The sequence below is a fragment of the Cupressus sempervirens genome, chromosome 6 (assembly GCF_028749045.1).
Source record: "Cupressus sempervirens isolate cs-2001-9-10 chromosome 6, ASM2874904v1, whole genome shotgun sequence".
Taxonomy (NCBI): Eukaryota; Viridiplantae; Streptophyta; class Pinopsida; order Cupressales; family Cupressaceae; genus Cupressus; species Cupressus sempervirens.
Genome location: NC_143123.1, coordinates 701313142 through 701335236, shown reverse-complemented (window position 1 = coordinate 701335236; position 22095 = coordinate 701313142).

Sequence of the window (22095 nt, the reverse complement as noted above, 5' to 3'; positions counted from 1 at the left end):
GTCGTGGAGGAAAGGATTGTTGTGGATGATAGGGTTGCATACAAGGTTGTAAAGGTGGATACAATGATTGTGGAGGTGGATATGAGGGTTGTAGCCTCCATATTTGATACCATGGTTGCATGGTTGAAAACTTTGGGACCATTGTTGATAAGGTTGGGGTTGTTGATAACCTCCATATCATGGACCTTGGTTAAAGAATTGTTGAGATGGTCTAAGAAAATATTCATTGGAGAACCCTCTAGTTAAAAATTGGTGTCATGAGGCCATATAGTAAACCGGTTCTTCAGTATATTCCATAGGAATCATCCCTTCAGGAAGAGGTCCTAGCATTGAAGTCTTTCTAGCTTCCTCAAGTGATGCTACATGAGTTTGATCCATGCTTCTTACGACAGGTTGGGCAATATACTACCAAGGCCTTTTCAACTTCCTCATGTTTCCTATGAGAATACAAAGTGTCAATTTGTTTGCCCATATGATTTAATAAGTCAGTTTTAAGATCTTCAAGAAAATTACCAATCTCACACTTAGAGATACCTGATGCATTACCCATAGTGGAAAACTTACTTGAGTTCCTACGAATAGATCGATGCGACTGCAAATAGTTCTTGCATATATCACAAATATATTTAAAGGACATTTTAGAAATATCATCTTTACCAATCAAATTTAAGGCATCCATGGTTTCCTCATGAATCCCTCTTAAGAAAAGCATTTTGATAGTATCTGAAGTTAAATTAAGACACCTTGAGTGTTGTAGGCTAAAGGAAAAACATTCCAAGAAGTCTTCAACTAACTCTTCTTCTCATTGAGTCATGTAGAAGATTTCATCCCATACTTCTTTGGTCTTATAGTACTCCTAATATTTTTCTAGAAAAGCTTATTTCATTTGGTTCCATGTTCCATTGTCCCTAAGACTCATAAACCATTGTAATGCAATATCTTTCAAGGTAGCTAGAAAGAGCTTTAGTTTTTGTGCATCACTATGATAATCATAGCTATTATAGAGGACATCAAATTCAAATAGAAACATATCATGATCCTTGGAGGTTGAGCCTCTAAATATGGGTAGTGATGAGTGAGGGATGCTTTTCATAGGAGCATTGTCCTTGGGAGGCTGAATAGGAAACTCAAAGGTCATATTGTGTTGAACAATTGCATTCCCATTTTTTCCAACATCATTTCCTCCTACATTGTTTTTGACATTGTTAGCCATGAATTCTTCCAAAAATTTGGTTGCCCAAGGTGTATAATATTTTTTAAAGGGTTGTTCTAGAGATTTTGAAGGCTTACTACACCTAATTTCTTATGACTTCGTGAATTATTCAAAAAAATTAGAAGGTGTAGTAGGAGAAATGGATTGAGAAGATGTTTGGATTCTAACTTTTTCCTTTGGTTTGATTTCAATGGTTGAAGGATTTTTTTTCTTTTTGAATTTTTTGAATTTTTGAACTACCTACTGATTCTTTCTTAACAAATCTACCTTGACTATCTCTAAGCCTATTCATGCACCTAAATGATTTACAGCAGTGGAAACCAAAGGTACTATCCTAAGCAAGGTTGACTATTTTTCAAGACTTCTCAAGGGCTCACATTTCCTATCTTGACCTATTATAATTTTGCACCTTTAATATCTCTCCCTGGCAATGGTGCCAAAAATGTAGGGTAAAACTAAGGTTCAATTTGATGGTATATTTATAGATATGATTTAATCAAAAATACCCTAAGAACGTCAATCTAGGATTCATAAACTTGTTAGAGATATAATGGCTATTTTCTCAAGGGATGAAAATAATAAATCAAGAGGTTTATGAATGCAAATTACTACTTGCTAATAAATTAAACTATTCAAATTACCACACATCTAAGATTACTACTACAAATGGATTCTAATATAAAGTTTGGATTCTCGTTAGCACGCCAATGTTTTTATGAATTCTATTGCAAAGTTTTGTTCGATAGGAGATTTAGTGGTAGAAGGAGGTTGTTTAAAATACTCACAAAACAAACTAAAGTAATCTCACCAAGTTTCCCGAGAGGAGGCCCTCCTCTGGTTTGCAAGGTGAGAGATGTTCTAAAACCAGCTGCTATAGAAACTCCACACTTTTAATATCAAAAACTTCAAAGATAGTATAAACAAAAATTTTCATATATCATATATGCCCCTTGTCTTGCAATTAACATTTTCTTATAAATGCTTAAAATGTTTAACCAAATTAATAACTAAGCTAGAATGGTCGATGGCCTTCTCCCTAAATATAGATAATGATTTGTTTTGGCCACTAGCCACATATTATAATAAAACTTTCCCAAGATAACATACGGCCCAAAATTGATTTGTTTAAATATTCAGAACTATTTGCCCAAAATAACATAGCTAAATTATAGCATTCAAACTACTCCAACTAAACGGCTGGCTCCATACTCACACATCCTTAGTTCCTCTAGCAGTGTTAGTGAAAATATATCATTTTCATATAATTAATAGTTTTTTAGGAACTATTATTCCCTCTTTAAATAAGTACTAAATATACTACCTTCCTATCAATAGTTTAGAAAAAAGGGAATTTCATGCCAAAGACGTGAGAAATGTAGGAGGTAAAAGGTTAATAAAATATAGCATATTAGGACTCATCAATGATTAGACATTAAGTAGAATTATGAATAGTTCAAATATGCTATAATTGCTTGAATCTATGGAAAAAATGGTATAATGGGATGATGTTGCATGCTGATGAATGTTTCCTCATATATGCTATGTCTTGGGAAGTTTTCCTCCTGTAGCCATAGGATTTGCAAGAGTGGTAATTTGAACTTACACCCTTTCTAATATTGATGATAAAACAAATATATGTATGTGGAAGTGGTGTGCACATTGAATACTTTTTAGGTACCTTTTGTAGATAATTCAAGAGCCAACACCTTGGCATTAAAGTCAGAGCCAACCAGTGCTAAATTATTGCAAGTAGAGTAAGTCATTATATGCTTTCTATTGGAACAATGCATGAACGTAGCTTCCACAATCTACTATATTTCTAGAAGATTTATTCATGGTTAATGGAAATTTAGTTTCAAACTTTAAGAGCTTGTAATTGATCCTCATTAATGGAGTGATCATAGAGTTAGGAAGTAGTTGTAGTTCCCTTTAAATAACATTTTCTATAGCTTCAAGGCAACTTTTTTGAAAAGAAAGAAGTCAAGTTTGTTTTCATAGTAGACAAGTGTGATTCAATTTTTAGTCAAGTGTAATTCCTTCACCATGAATTAATATAATGAGCAGTTCAAGTCTATTTCCATTATCTTGATTTTCTTTTCTGTTCACTCATTCAAGGGGGCCCACTTGGTGAGTGAACTATTCTATTAGAATAGATTTCATTTCCTTGTTCATTTTCTTGCAAGATAGAATTATATTTCTCTTACAACCATTGATAACAAAATCAATGAATTGCTCTTGCAATATAGGTGAATAGATAGGTTTACTATTACAACATTACTTTCAATCTTTAAGTTAAGTTGTTCCAGATGCTAGCATAGATTTCCTTCAACATTTTCTTTATATTAGTTATAATGACTTGAAGGAGAACTAGAGCATATAATTTATAGCCATCCTCTCAAAATTGCACTCCCAGGTTGAGAAATTAAATAAAGTGTACTATTTTAAGTAAACACATGATGTTGTCTGACCATGAAATCATTGTGAAAAGATGTCCAATCCTTTGTTATTAAAGTAATTGGTAGCCCAGATAGCCACAAAAAAGATTGTGTCTTCTTTTTATGCTTTATTTACATAGTTTAGTTAGGCCCTGTGAACTTTTGTAGGGCTCTAGATGAAGGGATAAGGGATTATGAACTTTACTTCTTGGAAGTGATTCTCAAGAGTAAATCAAAAACCTAGACCCCTTTAGATGATTGTACCCTCTAAAGGAAACAAAGATAATGTTTCTCTCAATGAGTCTTTTAGTGATAGAATTATGCTCTTTTCCCTTTGTGAAAATCATAAACCTAGAAGCTTCTAGACAAGTTAGGATTGATAAGATAGCTTGGAAATGAATCTATTTGGTGTGTTTGGGAGAGGTAAAGAGGCAGAGGATTATGCTCTTTTTCTTTTTGAGAAAATTAGAAACTTGGACCCTTGAATCTGAACCAATTTCAAGTCATCCTTTAGCAAGCCTATCAAAGTGATCCAACCTTTAGGAATGACCTAAGTGAGCGCACACCTTTTGCCAATGAATCCAAATCACTATAATAAAGAAGATTTTTAGAGTGAAAGACTCCAAATCCATGTTAATTTCTTCCTCTTGATTCTAGGTGTTACATAGCTTGAGGAAGCTCTATCTATTGTATTGAGAAATGCCACTTCTAGTCTTGCTTGCCAAATATGTATACTTTCAAATGTCAATGTGGTTGAGAGGCCTAAACCTTAATTATGAGGCCATCAAGGGTTAATGTAAATGAAATCCTATTAAACACTTTTTAGTTAGTTGCTACTTGGTTCACCTCCAAAAGGGGTCATAATCTTTGTGCAAGGAGGGGGAAGAATCTCTCTTGTAGATCCTCATCATAGGCATGTACCTAGATGTTAGAAGGTGGTATATGACACTAGCCCTTGCCTCAAGGGTAACCTTTGAACATATATGTTATTGAGTCCTTAGAATACACCCAAAAGACAAGCACCCTCTTGTGGAGTGACACAGTTGTGTGATTTGAATGCATGAACATAAGATGTGAGAAAAATGTTTTTCTTAGTCAAAATCTCTTTGAAATTGATCAAAATTGACAAACCTATTAGATACTCCCTTCATTTGTTGAAAATATCACATAAGCTATGATCTTAGGTTCCTATTGGTGTACTTACTCACATCATCTAGTATACTTTCTCATATGGGAAACAATTTTTTCTCAAGCAAGCTTGTGCATAATTGCTGTTAAAACTTGGTTAAAATTTTCTGTCAAGTCCATTTTCTTGCCTCAAAGAAAAAATTCTCACATGTTTCTTGTATTTCCTCACATCATCTTGTCAAAACCTTGCATCAGAGAGTATTTTCCTATGCAAAAAAAGTTTAGAATTAGTACAAAATAATGAGTTATTTCTTGTCACTCTGTTGAATCTATTGACTCCTAATTTAATAGATTTGAACATAACCAAGAAACCAAACCAATACATCTAAGGCTATAAAATTCCTATAATGGATGCACTTGACTACAATCTTGGGCCAACTAAGGTTAATTCCTTCTTCTTCTTCGAGTTCTACAAGACCTAGGTGGGTGGACCTTAGATTCTTTATATGGTACCAGTGTAAAGGCATATAAGTGAATATAAATAATAGATAAAATCCCTTAATCTTCTATGTTTATGCAAGAATTCATGGGTGAAATAGCTAATAATAGAGCACATGAACCTGATAAACCAAGTGAGGGAAAACTCTTTTAATTCTTTAAACATAAAGGGAAAGATATTTGATTGATAATTTGGATCTCAGCATAACCTAGGTATGTAACAACAAAGAACATGCAATCTCTAAGCTGACTAGTCCCTTATCCTTTTGGAATCAACTTAACCTTAACATACACATGGATACCTGAAGTATACTTATATATCTAGACATCCAATCTATCTATCTAACTTGCAAATAGATATCAATCTTCATAAAAAACTCTCATACTTATTGTGAAATCCTCCTGGTGTAACCTACAACCCTGTCAATGTAAACAAGCATTTACATGGATCTTTGTTCCACTAGAAAATTTATCTAGATATACAACCTTAAAGGATTGCAAATGAGCTTAATCTCTTCATTCTTAAACACAAAATATTATAGATAACAAAGGAAGTAGATGAGAATCAGAATGAAACTAAAAGAAATGAAGCTCTTGCATTAATTTCCTTGAAACTAATACATCATCTATATGTCAAAACTCAAAAAATAAAAAATGAATGACTATATAAGCTAAAATGCTTCAAAAGAAATACAATACTATTTTTTATAATAGAGGAACATTAAGAATGGTATCATAGCAGTCAGGAAATTCTCCAACTCTGGAACCTATCTAGTCTCACAATTATGAGAAAATCTCAAAAAAATTGAACCATTACAATGAGAAGAGAAGACAAATATATAGAAGAGAATATATTTTAGGAATTGCCATTTGAAATTATTATGTGCCCCACTGAAATCATCTTCAATCTGATTGTTGTTGAAACTAATTTTCCTTATTTGGCTGCAACCAAAAACCATATATGATGCAATAAAATATCTGATATCCCCCAAAACAATCGGCAAAATATCTCTATAAGAAAATATCAAATCTAAATTGGAAGCCTCAAATCTGATCTTGGCATGTCACTTCTACTTTTGTTGTGAAATCAACTATATTGTTGACAAAAACACTTGATTACTTCCAACTACATTTAAAACAATCAAATCATCCTTCAAGTTGCTAATGAAGTCAAATATGATGTAATTCTAGCTATATCTAACCTATTTCCTTTTGAAAATACCAAATTCATATTTGCACTAAGGAGCCCCTAGAAATAGAAATCTACCTGTAGTTGCTTCTAAAGAATATCTGTTCAAAAATTGATTGTAGAAATGGATAGTTTGTTTCTTCCCAGTTCCAATAGTATGCTACACTACATATTTTGGACAAAAAAATGCCCCTATAGTTGATTCAAAATTTCATCTCCCATTCCATAAGCAGAGAAATGAAATTGAAAATTTTAAAATAATCATTATTATTACAATTATATAACAACAATTTCACTTAAATTTATTCAAATCTTAATCTTTTGGAATCTTTGGACTTTATTTTTATTCATTTTCTCTTTATCAGATACCACTTGTCAAAATGTTATTTTCCAACATCATTTGAAAAAAAATTTAATAAATTAATTTTTAATTGATAAGTAGGAGATAATTTCCTCAACAAGTCAAATTTTGATATTGCTATCAAGATTTAACTGTGTGATTTTGAGTCAACCTCATTTACCCATGTTTCATGAGTAGTGATTCAACTTGAATCCATCTCTCATGAGAATAAATGGAACACTTAGCACTCATTGGATCTAGGTGATGCTCACAGGGGTGAAGCACTAGGATTTCCTACAAGGTCACCCATCCCATTACTACTCCATCCTAAGCATGCTTAACTACATAGTTTCCTCCATGGTTAAACCCAAATCTTGTAACCTATAAGCCTGTAAGCTTTGGGTTTAACCATGGAGGAAACTTCCTAGTTAAGCATGCTAAGGCTAGAGTAGTAATGGGATGGGTGACATCACAAAAATTCCTAGTGCTTCACCCCTATGAGCATCACCTAGATCCAATGAGTGCTAAGTGTTTATCTTTGGGTTTAACCATGGACGAAACTTCGTAGTTAAGCTCACTCAAGATGGAGTAGTAATGGGATGGGTGACCTCACAAGAAGTCTCAGTGCTTCACCCCTGTGAGCATCACCTAGATCCAATGAGTGCTAAGTGTTCCATTTATTCTCATGAGAGATGGATTCAAGTTGAATCACTACTCATGAAACATGGGATAGCAATATCATAATTTTTAATTCCCATATCATCTTATTTCTTAACACTTCCTCCTTTGATCTCACAAACTCACCATTTTTGTGATATCTTACCTCCACATGTAGCTTTTCACGATCTCTTGATGACACAAGGAACATATATTATCATTTCATAGAATCTCGCCATCATTTATTAGCTTCCTTGATGATACGATGAGCACATTAATATATATCTAATATATTCTTCAAGCTTCCTGTCATAGCATCGTATTACATTAAAAATCACCTTCCAATCACTCAATAATGTCATAGCATCTCCACATTAAAATTTGACCCCTCCGATCCTACAATTTCAGTGTAACATCAGGGCCCTTTACTTTTCCATTCCCAATCTCCTGACATGATCATAACATCAGAGCCCTTCCAAATCTGGTTCCCAACCACACGATGGCTTGCCATCTGGAAGGTCAAAATTTGTTTCACTGTGCATCCAACTAACCATGATGGGCCCCTCCACATTGTCCAATAACATGGACTATTTAGACACTAACATTTAGTGTAGTGTTTGTTTAAAACACTACAAAAAGCCCTTGCATATCCAATGTGGGATAATTTAGAAGGCAACTCTCTTAAAGATCAAATTCATCCCTTTAGATTTCTTTCCTTCATGCATGCATCTCTTGCTTGGCATCTTCCTACAAGGGTTATTCCTTGTCTTGCAATGGAATACTTTTTTGTATGCTACAACCTCTACCTTAATGTTGCCCTTTACCCTTTGATGTGGAGCTGGGTGAAACTCCCCCTATGTAGACTTCTATCTTTCCTTTCAATGGGTATTACCCTGCTATTTCATGGGTGACTCCCCTAGGAGATGCTGATTTGCTTCCTCTTATTTTTAGTTGTTCCATATGCAACAACCTTTATTTTTCCCTAGCCAATCTTCTTTGTATAATGGATGATCTCTACTTTCTTATCTACACATTATTTCCCATGTTGTGGGCTTCTAATCTTCCTCATTCATGAGCTACACTTCCCCTGCAATATTTTCATGTTTCCCTCAACATGGATGCCACTGAGTTTTTGATGTGGCTTTTATCTTTGGCCTATGAGAGATGAGCACTGTTGTAGCACTAACATCATCCACATGACAAAAAAGTAACTCAGAGTTGGAAATCTCATCACTTCTACTTCTAAGGAAAAAAATGATTTCCTTGATGAGTTGGATCTATATCAATTCCCTCAACATGCTATGTTAAGTATTTTAGCTCCGTATGTGCATCTGAGAACACTTAGAAACAATACAAACTGTGTAATTTTACTTCCTAATAGAACAAAAAGGTATTGCTTGCTTTTTGATGTAGTAAGGTCTAAAGAGAACTCATCATCCTTTTCATGATAGAGGCAAGAAACATTGGACTAATCTGAACCCAAAATATGCCTCCATACCTTATCATTACAATGTATTATCCATAGTAATTGCATCCCTAAAAGAACTCATACAAATCCCAAGAAAATGTCTCCTTCTATCATTTCCATCTACAACCTCAACAAACTTTATATGCTCTAGCTCACTGAAACCAATCACATGCCTTTTGGAATGTTCCCATGGAGATGATGCTGACAATGGGAAGCCACTATGACATAGTTTGCCACAATTTCTTGACCTCGAGGTATGATCATGAAAATTCAATGCAAAACTTTGAGATCTTTTGAACTCCATGACATTCTCACTATACAATAAGCATGCTCATCCACTTAATCACTTTATAGCTTTTATAATCATTGTTAATATGATGAAATTAGTCAGGCCTCAAACTGGGCCCATCTTTAAAAATATCATTTTCAAATAAATGATATCACAAATTGATCCATCGATCAACTTGAATTGATTGAAGTTAATTTTGGCTATTGATTGATCATTAAAAACTCCCTTTACCATGTTTTCATAAACTATTATTCTCAAATAATATGGCCTATTTCCTAGCTTTAAAAATTGATATAAACACCTAGCTAGGCTCTAAAACTTTGGATATCGTATATCTCCAACATATTCAACAGGCATATCAAATCTCATCACATGATGACACCAAGGTCAAAATATATTGATCTCCAAAGTTGCTTACTTAAAATCACCTGCAAATAAACATGTCAGAAAACCACAAAGTGGATTAAGATTTGACTTTGAAAATTGGGCAAATGGGTACTTGAGGTTCTAGAAACTGGGGCATTGGTAGACACTAACATAGAGAGTATAAATCTCCAATTTTGGCTTATGAAAAATGATTGGAAAAATTTATTGAAGGTCTAAATTTGGCTACCTAGTGATAGGATAATGATTTTTACAAATGGAATGTACTTGGGAAAGTGTGCAAACAGATTCGTCAAGACTTGAAAATTGGCACACTTGTAGTATTTTTAGTATAGAAAATAGTGGTACAATTCATTTGGTCTCACCAACCATGGACTCAAAGATATGACATACCAAACAAAGCTCCTAGCCATTCTGCATTTCATGACACTAGTAAAAAGTTATAAATTACATATGGAATCACATTTGAAAATTGATCAATTGGATTCATCATAAGCTTAAATCCAGAGTGTAGTAAGTTTTTGACCGCTTAAATCTAGAGTGTAGCAAAAGGAATTTTCTTATTTGAGTCAACTGGTCAAAAGTTATAACTTGTCAAACAAGGCTACCCGAAATTATGAACAATATGTAGATTTACAATAGAGGCAACTGATCAACTTTGAGACATTCAAAACCTAGTCAAAACACATCAAAACGACTTGAAACCTAGAATATAAGTTCTTTGGTATGCATACTAAATATCTTTAAAGTGATGTGTCATGAAAAATTTCTAGGTAAAAGATATTCAAAGGAAAATTGAGCCTTTGTCATTGTTTGACATAGGCAAAATGCAAAACTAAAGACTACTCAAAATGGAACTTGGTAAAATGGCTCAGAATGTTAGTTTATCATTATAGAACACATGGAAAGGTGAATACAAGGTGTTAGAAACATAAAACACCTATTAGACCTTAAAATAATGGCCAAATACACAAGTAAGAAAGTGCATTTATAAGGCTCAAAGTAACTCAAAATTTGAAATGGTACTCAAAATGGGGAATGCAAATTTGAGTCCCATCAGAATCTATGGTCTGATCTGGTCTCTATTTAAGAATATGATATGATTCTCTATCTACAATAGTCTAAAACATAAACAAAATTACTTGATTAAAAACTTGCGACCCATGTTTAAACTAATTTCATTACTCTATTATCTCACTTGTTCAACTGTGTTGTCATGATAGTCAATCTATTAGCTATTCTAGCCACTTCTCTGACTATTGATACCCTAGGATACATCACTGGTCCTTGTTTAAACCTTGTTACACATCATTGTCTATGATTTTTGCAACTAGGAGTGGAAACATGTTTCATTTCCATTGATCTAGAAGAGGTAGAGGTCGAGGTAGAGGTGGAATCAAGGTAAAGGTCATTCATAGTTCTATACATAGCCTAGTGTAATGGAGAATCCTCATGATTTCCTTCACTTGCTACATCTAAGGAAGGATCATATTGATCTCTCTTCCCTATTTTTCAACCTAACTTTGTGAACACAAATAATGCACCTACATTTACAAACACAAGCACAAACACAAACATTGAACCTTTGTACAAGACACCTATACATTCCAGACCTCTACAAACTAAAAACTTACATATTGATAGAATGGAGACTAAGACCAAGAAACTGGTGAAAATAGTAGAGGAGAAAAAGAGACAAAAACCAAAGAACTAAAAGGTTTAAAGGTCACTACACCTACACAAATGCAAATGGGGATATTAAAGTAATACCCCTAAAAGACATAGAAAACTATCACAAAGACAAAAGCTTCCAAAAGATGATGGCAATATTATTCAATGAAGAGAAAGAAAATTATTTTCTCAAACTCACTCAAGAAGGAGCAAGCTATCCCTAGACTACAACATTGAAACTATTATCATCAAAGAGGAATAATTTGAAACCGCTAAACTGCAAAAAAAAACTCCAAGACATGCAAGATAAATTGACACAAATGATGAAAGAAAAGGAAAAATCTCCTAAACAATACACACTAGATGCTATTTGTCCATTTCCTTTTGACAAGGATTTGTATATGCCTCCTTTTCTTAGAGGTATTTAAATATCAAAATATGACAAGTGAGCACATCTGATCCCCAAGATCACATGAGGGAGTTTGGTGCCCTATTCATGTAGTTCATACATGACCAAACATACCTCATTGCTTATTCCCATGTAGTCTAGGTGACCAAGCTATGGAGTGGTTCTCACAATTACCCACTGGGATTAAAACTTTTGATGAGATTGCTAACATGTTCATACAAAAATACTCACACAATATCTAATATTTAGTTAACATAAGATATCTTTTCAACCTCAAAGAAAAATTTGGAAAACCTTTCTTGCCATTTCTTTAGACATGGAGACAACTATACACCAAGTATTCACACAAGATACTTGAAAATGAGAAACTTGACATATTCATGGATAACCTCTTGCCTAATTTTGGGTTCAAACTATAAATTTAAGGACCACATAGCTTTGAAGATATGATAACACAAATTATAAACATAAAGGAATTCATGGTTAAGAAAGGTGAGTTAACCCTCCAAAAAGATAACAAACATGGGTCTAACTCTAGCAAAGATAAACCCAAATACATTAACAAAAAATGAGATGTGGTACATGATGGGGTGGTGGACTATATCACTCCTAAACCCACTAAGGAAACTTTTAATATCACAAACAACATAAATGAAACCAAGACCACTAAGAAGGCTGTTGTAGACACTAGAACATTTGGAAATAGTGCTAAAAATAAATCTTGGGCTTCTAGACCCAAATGTAAATACACACCTTAGGATGAACCCATTGAAGTGATCAACAAGATACTTCTTCAAAATTGGATTCTCACTCCACTAGACAATTCTCATTCATATGATCCACAACTAAATGGAAAAGCATACCGGTGAATATCATCAAAACAAAGGTCATGAAACCAACAATTGATTTAATATGAGACATAAGACTTAGGACATCATTGATGATGGTGATGTAGTTGTGGGGGACATAACAAGAACTTAGATCATAATGCATTCAAAGAACCATTTCCTCCATATGAAAAGGGAGAAAATTCTAAACCAAAAAATAACAAGGTCAACTACACAAATACCAATGATGACCATGTAATCAATATGGTTGAACCTCTAGACTCTGAATACTATTATTTTATCACAATTAAAGGTAAAAGTGACAATGCAAAACCAAATATCCTATTTTTACTTAAAGGGGCTACATCTCTTTAATCTAATCAAGGATAATCATAGTTTTGTGCTAACATTGTCACATAGTCCTATGCTAAGGTAGTGCTCCAAGGACCTGTGCCTTTTTCTCCTGAAATTGAATCATTCAAAGAAAAGATTGTTTCTAGTCCAACAAGAAAGAATAAAAAAATTTAAATATCTTATACTACTACAAACGATAACATACTCAAATAGCTACAACACACTAATGCTGAGATAACCATTTTCAGATTGCTTAAAATCTTGCCTACTCATAGACAAATTCTTGACAAAACTCTTTCTGAGGCTGATGTACCTAAGGATATTGACCTTGATCAATTTCAATCCATGGTAGGTCACTTTAATTCACCTTACTACTTTTCCTTCTTTGAAGAGGATGATAATTCTTTGATTCATCCTCACAACCAACCATTGCACTTCAAAGTCATGATTCATCAAAAATGCTTCTATTATATGCCTATAGACAATGGTGTTGGTATTAACATATGTTAAACTATTTTTATTCATAAATTTGGCTATGATGAGGATTCTATTAATCCTCATAGGAAAATTACCATCATGACATCTGATGAAGAAGAATGAAACTCTAAGGGTCTTGTTGTACTACCTATCAGAGTAGGATGTATGGAGTGAGATGTCATCTGTTAAGTCCTTAATATCTCACTAGCATATAAAATACTATTAATAAGGACTTGGATTTATGAGATATAAAAAATCCCTTCAACTCATCATCAATGTCTAAAATTCCTATTTCAAGGGGTGGAGGTGACAATACCTGCCAACACCAGCTACACTTGTGACATGTTCAATCTATCAATAGTTTTGTTCTAACCAATAGAGAGTCTACTAATTATCATTTTAATAAGCTACAAGATAGGAAGAAGACTCTCAAATTGAAAGAAATGCGTATGTAAGAATATCAAGTTGAACTAGTGCTATCTCTGTCATCTCTTCCTATATCTCTCCATCACTATGGGAGACCTTTCTAAAGCAAAGAGACCCTTTGTTGTATCACCTAAGACTATCTTTGGTGGAACTTTTGTATAGGCAACCATACCTTTAGAAGGTGAAGATGAGAACATATTCATTGCTTCTTGGTTGTATAAGGAAAAAGTCCTAGTTGATCTCACTGTTGAGTCTCGTGAAATAACTCCTGAAAATATGGACAAGGTATCAAACTAATGAAATGGATTAGTTATAAAGGTAACAACCCTATAGGGTGAAACAATAAAGGAATAATAGATCCAATTAAAGCTACATCTAGATAACCTCATGACACAATGTGCCTAGGTTTAAAGATCGTAACCTTTCACTTGGGAATCAAAAAAATTGTGCTAGAGTCTGATAGTCCATCTGAACTTGAATATTAGTATAAGTCTAAAAAATTAGGAGGAAATTTTTGATGAGGAGGATATTTGTCCTTATCCTATTCAACTAGATCTTGCTATTCTCTTTATAGAGCCTAATGACTTTGTACCACACGTCGATACAACCAAAGCTAGCAATAATTTTACTAAGACTACTATTTATGCTATTGTTTAAAGAGCTGACCAAAACCAAGATGACATTGAAAGTGGAGAATGGGTGCCCATGACTATTGGGGAATACTTCAATCTACCTCCATGTAGCACTAATTATTGAGAGTATAAGTTTGATTCCCTCTCAAATGAAACTTTTGATAAAGATGTAGATAGGGTACACACATATAAAACCCAATTTGAAGTAGGAAAGCAATGTAGGGTTCAATCTGATGAATCTAACTTTACTAATGTTGACATGTCTTTGGTTGATGTTGTTAGGACTTAGATGAACTCCAAAAATTGTGTTAGTCTTCAACTTACTTGTTTGTGCATTGATGACTATACTATGAATTCACTTGAACCCACCACTTCTCTTTTACTCATCTATCCTAAGCTAATAGACTAGAACTCCAAAACTACATCTAGTGAAGTCTCTATGTTTTAGAATGACTATGTTCTTACCTATTACCTAAACACTATCAAACCAAAAATGTCTTCCACTAGTGAAAAAAATGTCAACATGACTAAAGATAACATAAAATATCTCATTCATATAGTCAAAAAGAAAAACAATAGATGCTCCAATGATGAAAACCACGTTGTGGCAGTATTAGAGTTTGTAATAGTAAAATGAAAAGATGTATCCAAAGGTAAAAGTCTCTCTAAGGTGCCTCAAGATGGAATATTTGATTCAATTTTAGGAATTATTGTTAGTGCTAATAGAACCAACACAACTAGTAGCATTGGGTGTTGAAGAACATCCACACATCATACATATTGCACAATCGTTATCTACTAAAGAAAAAGAAGAGTTCACTTTGCTTTCTTCTAGGAAAATAAAATCAATTTTGGATGGACATGCTTAGATATGCTAGGTTTAGATCCTAAACTCATTATGCATCACTTGTCCATTGCACTAGGGGTAAAACCTATTAAATAGAAGCTCTAAAAGATGAACCCTCATGTGGCACATATGGTTAAAGATGAAATAGAAAAACTACTAAAATTTGGATTCATTCAAGCCATTGATTATGCTAAATGGTTATAAAACATAGTTCCAATTTCTAAGAATGATAAATCTACCAGAGCCTATACTAATTTTTGGGATCTCAACAAAGCATTCCTGAAGGATAATTTTCTACTACCTAACATTGACATGATAATGGACATGACAACTAGGTATGAAAGTACTAACTAATGGATGGTTTCTCTAATTATAACTAAATAAAGATTTCACTATAAGACCAAGAAAAGACTTCCTTCACCTATGCATGGGGGAGATCCTTCTAGAACATAATCCCATTTGGATTAAAGGATGCTAGAGCAATGTACCAATGAGTTGTCACAACAATCTTCCATGATATGATGCATAGAAAAAGGGAAGATTATGTTGATCATACTTTGGCTAAAAGAACATAGTGAAGCAATCATATAAAAGACTTGGGACCTATATTAGATCACATGGAAAAATTTAATCTTAGAATGATCCCAAGAAGTGTGCATTTGGCATTGTATTGCATAAAAATGTAATAAATGAAATAAACATTAAGCAACTAATGCATATTCCTACATGATTATGCAAACCTCAGAATATGTAAGAGAACATGTAACTAAGAATGACATGAAATCAAAATAACTTAATCTATTGAAAATAACACCAATGCAAACCTCACAAAATCATCAAGTGCAGATGATTTCACATTATGGGATGTGGTTGCTCACAAATTCTACAGCATAACAATGAGGTAGATGGTGCTTCTTGAAAAGATGAGGAGAGGGATCTCTTTTTATAGGAAATGAGATACAATGGATAGCTGAGATTGAATGCAAGATGGAGGGCTAGGATCTCTTAGGATCAATGAGGTGTCCATGAGGTGGAGGCCGAGTAGACTCCATGTAGATTAGGGTTTTGACCATTCAAAAGGGGAAATATGCTCACACATGTGTGAGTAACCTTTGATGGTGACATGATCAAGAGGTGTGAGAAGCATGCCTTCTCACACATGTGTGAGACAACTTGACTCTTATGCAAAGGGACAAGTGTGCAAGAGGTGTGAGAAGCATGGCTTCTCACACATGTGTGAGACACCTTGACTCTCATGCAAGAGGACAAGTGTGCAAGAGGCATGGAAGACATGAGGGATGTGGGAAGTGTGAAAATCTATCACACATTTATGAGGATTCCTCACACATGTGTGAGCAAACACTTAGGATTAAAAAGTGATTAACTAGGTGATTAGGCAAAGAAAGCATGATTAAGGAAGTGGGTAGGTTTAGAAAGGTGGGTTAGTTAGGATAGTGAGGTTAGGTGAGGGTTAAAGGTAGGAGCCATGTGCTCAAATAGGATTAAATGTAATATTTAATTCCAAGTGGGATTAGGAAAGGGATTAATCAAGTAAACGAAGTACGTAATTAAAGTGAATTGGTTAGGATTTAAATAAACCTTAGTTTATTTAAATCAAGGAAAGGCTAGGATTTAGAAAAACATTAGTTTATTTAAATCAAGGAAATTGAAGATAATTAAATAAATTTAAATTTATTTAATTAAAGGTAGGGTAATTAAATAAATAAGAAATATTTATTTAATTGGCTAGGAACATGTTTTGGACAAATTTAGGTGTCTACATTTTTCCCCTCTTTGATATAGCATTAGTAATGTTATATCAAAGAAGAAAAAAATATAGTGGCTAGAAGGATAAGACTAGTAGCGTGATGCCCCAGTCATGGAAGGATGAGGAAGGGTGATGAGGGTGAAAAGGTATGCCCCCTCAAGAGGACATGTGGGTTAGAAGAACATGGATGTTCTCTCAAAATGGATAGGAGAATAGAAGGGAATGGAAAAGGTATGTTGCAATGGTGTGAACAACCTAAGTTTGATATTGTATTCAACACTATGCACCAGGTATGAGGAACCAAGATGACAATGTGTCAAGTACATGGTAAAAGGGGTCTAATACAACCATATGCCTTATGAAACCATGATATGAAAGACCATGATTCCTAGGGACAATAGGATGCAAAGACCATGATAAATATAGAAAATACTAATGTAGACAAGTAACAAGCAATCATGTACAATAAACCAAAACCAAACCAACATTTTGCCCCTAGTCAAGCTGAAAACCGATTAATGGATTGATTGATGATGATTGATTAAGGATGGCAAAGCTAATGATAAGCGTAATGCACATCCCATGATTGGGAAGGATTCATCGCATGATAATGTTTGAATATGGTTAATGGATTATCAGTTGATTGGGTCAAAGTGATGAATTGATTAGGATTGATGTACAAGATCGCAAGATTAGATTGATTGGATTAGTATTGATTGCATAGTGAGATTTTTTTTTGATTTTCTATGGATATTTGGATGAATAGACAAAATTGAAATGCAAGTAGAAGAATGAATGTGGATGAGATTGGAAGAATGATGTCAATAGGATGAAGAATGATGAGAGTAGAATTGATTTGATGTGAAAGAATTAGAAGAAGTGAAAATTGATTGAATGAGACGATGAATGAAGTTGATTGAAGTGAGTTAGAAGAATTAGATTGAATGTGATATGAAAAAATTCATATAATAGATAGAAATGAATTGATTGAATGAAGTTAGGATAGAATGGATTGGGACCAATGACAAGGGAGAACCAAGGCATGGTAAATGGAGGAAAAGCAACGTGAGTCAGTGGATGACAAGAATGGTGGAAGGATATGAGGGACCAAATGATATGGTATTGGAAAATGCAGAGCTAAGAACCATGTTTCGAAGGAGTCCATATGCCCCATACCAAGGATAGGACAATGGAAGGAAATATGGTGGGAAAGGATGGATGAAAAATGGGAAGGTGGTACGAAGGCTAGTGTATGGAAGAAAAGATGGCATGTGCTCTTCTAAAGAATGTATGAACATTTTTTTTGCTGTGCCTCTAATGGTGATCACAAGCATGGGTATGAAATGGGAATGAATATGGGATATGGGAGGGAGGTTATGAAAAAGGGATACTGATAGGAAGGGTATGGATGAAGTGTGCGATATGGAGTGGATGAAATGGCAGGGATAACCAAGATCAAGGACATATGAAAGGGGGATAGAAAATATGTAGGTGTATGGATAGAAAATGGAGGAACATGACAAGGACTACGGGATACAAGATATGGATAGCATGTCAAGATCAAATATATGGAAGTATTTAGGATAATGGATGAACAATGTGCAAGGGATATGGAAAGTGTATATGGATGGATGAAAGGAAAGTGAATTTCAAGATCAAAGATGGAAAAGGGTGATGAATGGTAGGTGGAAGTATGGAAGAGTGGTATGGCTGGAGTTTGCCTCCAGTATAGAGTGCAAGTGGAAGAGGAGAAGTGAATGGATGGATAAGTGGAAGTGGAAGAAAATGGATACATGATAGCAAAATGAAGGAAGGATGCAAGAATCTATTTACATGGATGGTATCCCTTGATATTTTTCTTTTTCTTTTTAATTTTCAAGGCATTTGTACTAGTTTCTCATAGATGTTGGTAGGATAGTGAATGGAAGAAAAAAGTGGATTGGGGAATGGAGGAAAATGACTTATGAAAAGGTTTGGATTAAGGGGGCAGAGTGGGTGGGAGGAAGACATGGTTGATGGATGCTAGGTTGGAAGACTTGTGAATGAATGGATGAAGGAGGTAGAAAGATCGTCATTGGCACACACCTTGAAGGGTGACGGAAAGGAGGAAATTGTGGAGGATATCTAGGGAAAAGTGTGGATTTTGGGATATAGGGACCCAAACTAGATGAAGGAGATGATGGATTTAGGATGGTGGATTTGGGTATATAAGGACCCAAAATGGATTTGGAAAATGAAAGCTTAGATGAATTATGAATGTGGGAAGCCATTGGATTAGAAAAACTGGATGTCATTTTGAAGTTTTCTTTGAGATTCATTGCTTCATTAAGTAGCTTTGGGATCCACAAAATTTTTGCATTTTTTATTTTTATCCTTTGTGGCCTTTTGATTTTGTTTTGGATCATATTTTCCTTTTCTTGGACATGTCTTTTAGAGGGGACATGCTGATCCATGGATTTTTGTGGATTTTTGGCATGTTTTGCTTTTTCTTTAGCATCCAATTTGCTTCCATTGGCTATGGTATGGTGCGTGAAGATAAATGGGGTGGAGAGCTTAGGGATGGTGAACATTGGAAGAAATTCAAGGATGTGTGCCTTTGTTGATCTTTACTAGGAGCATGAGGGAATGAATTCGCAAACATGGATATGGTGGATGGAGGTATGTAAGGACCTAAAATGGAAGGAAGGGATGCAGAATTTGGCAGTGGAACATAAGGACCTAGAATGGATGGAAGTGAGGAAGAGTTGGGAGTATGGATATAAGGTCCTAAAATGGACTTCGAAGATGGATGATGGGAAGCTTTAGGTTTGGAAGGAGGAATTTTGGATTTGGAAGGATTGGAAAGCATACCAACATCTTGAGAAATTATTTTGTTACTGGGATATTTATCATTTTCAACACAAGATGCAAGTCCAAGTAGATGGGATACATGAGGGGATTGGATAGGTGTGATAGGATCATGTGGAGGATCAGGATTGCAGGGGGGATTATGAGGGATAATAGGATCTTGAGATGGGGTGGGATCATTAAAGGAAAATGAAGGGGTGCTTTGATCTTGACTTAAAAGAGGATCATGTAGTGGAATGAGTGGATCATGAAATGGAATAGGATCATGAGATAGAGGGATTTGATCTTGACATGGAGGAATATTAGTTGATGGAGTGGAAGAAACTTTAGTATGAAGTGGAGGATCTACGGAATGCGAACTCTTGAGATGGAGGGGAAGCGGTAAGTTGTATGACACATGGAATACCTTGATCTTGATTAGGAAGGGGATCATGAGATGGACTAGGAAGGATAAATGGATCTTGGGGGATAGGGGAATGATGGGATGAATAAATGATTGGATCTAGAGGAGAAGATGAACCTATAATGTCATGCTTTGGAGGAAGGTCTTGAGATGGAATTGGTGGTATGACTTTGGGTGATTGGCGCTCTTCATTTTGTATTTTACACTTAGCCAATAATGATGAGAAATACACCTTATGAGGTGGAGATGATATTTTTGAAGGATTAGGATTGTGTGAAGGTGTAACTATGGGTAGGGGATCACATGGAGGGTTGGGGTTGGATGGGACATGAGGTCTATGGTCTTTGAAACATGGGGGAAGAGGAAACATGGCATGGAAGGTGACCTCTTTCTGTTGGCTTACTAAGAGATAATTCTTTAATTGTTCCATTTCCATGGCAAGGGCATTTTTTTTTGAGGAAGTGTGTGGGCTAGGAATGGAATTGTATGTAGTTGAAGGATAATGAAGTGGATTTCTCTTGTCAAAGGTAGAAGAATAATGAACATGAGATGGATTAGAATTGGATATGAAGTTATGAGGATGGATTTGATGTGTAGGTTGAAAGGGAGGTATAACTCCATATTGTCATGAAAGATCATCAACCATTTGATTAAGCCAATTCTGATCCATAGATGTTAGACGAAGAGTGATGAAAGATTTGATGATGAAGGAAATATGAACTTGGGACTAGGAGAAAATGTTGGACTTTGTATTGATTTGATTTGAATTGGATTGGACTTGATATTGATTGGATTGGATTTGATATAATTTGATATTGAATTTGGTTGGATGAGGGTTTGATTTGATTTGATGAAAACCTTAACCAAGTGAATGTGAGATTTGAATGAAATTCCAATGGTGATGACAATGCTCCTATGTCCAAAGTAGAAGATTTGATTAAAAGTTGAATTAGAAGAAGATGTGAATGAAATTAGAAAGATTGATTATGGATGAAGAGGTAAATGGATCAAATTAAGAATTGATTAGAAATGATTGAATTTGACAAGGAAATGGATTAGAAGGATGATGATTTGAAGGATTGAATTAAGAATGCATTATGAGATTGGCAGAGGAAATTGGATCTAAATGATGATGAAGCATGACTAGGATGAAGATTATGGATGAGGTGGAATGATTAGGAAGACAAGGAAATGATTTGGACAAATGGAGATGATTAAGACATGGAGGAATGGTTTGAATGATGAAGACAAGAGATGTATGAGGGTGATGAATTTGATGGAAAGAAGAAGTGATGTGGAATTGATGTGGACAACTTGACTAAGAGGACCTAAATGAAGGCTTATTTTTGTTGTTTTTGAAATTTTTTGGATTTTTTTGGATTTTTGAAGTTTTACGATTTTTTTGGATTTTTATGTTTTATGATGTTTTTGGATCTTTAGGTTTAGGTTGCAAAATCAAACAAGGAAATATGTACAAGGAAAGCGTGTTTCAAACACTCAAGAACGTCAAACACACCAACAATCCTATGAGGTTGCAACTAGGATGTGCAAGGATCAACTAGAGGGTGTCCTTGATATACACAAGGTATGTGAGGCCCAAATCTGTAGATGAAAGAAAATACTGCCACACAGTCAGGGGGAGACAGTAACCCAAATCTCCTCCTTCACTTTCCAAAGGTATAAAGTTATTTGGGGCTTAGCCAAGAGTGACAATATTTCACTTCCAAGAGAGGTGTCTTTCGATTCACCTCCCACTATTTATACTCTACTAGAACACTAGAGTTGAGGTCATCCCAAAGGCTAATGAAATCCCCAAGAAGACCTCCTAAAAAA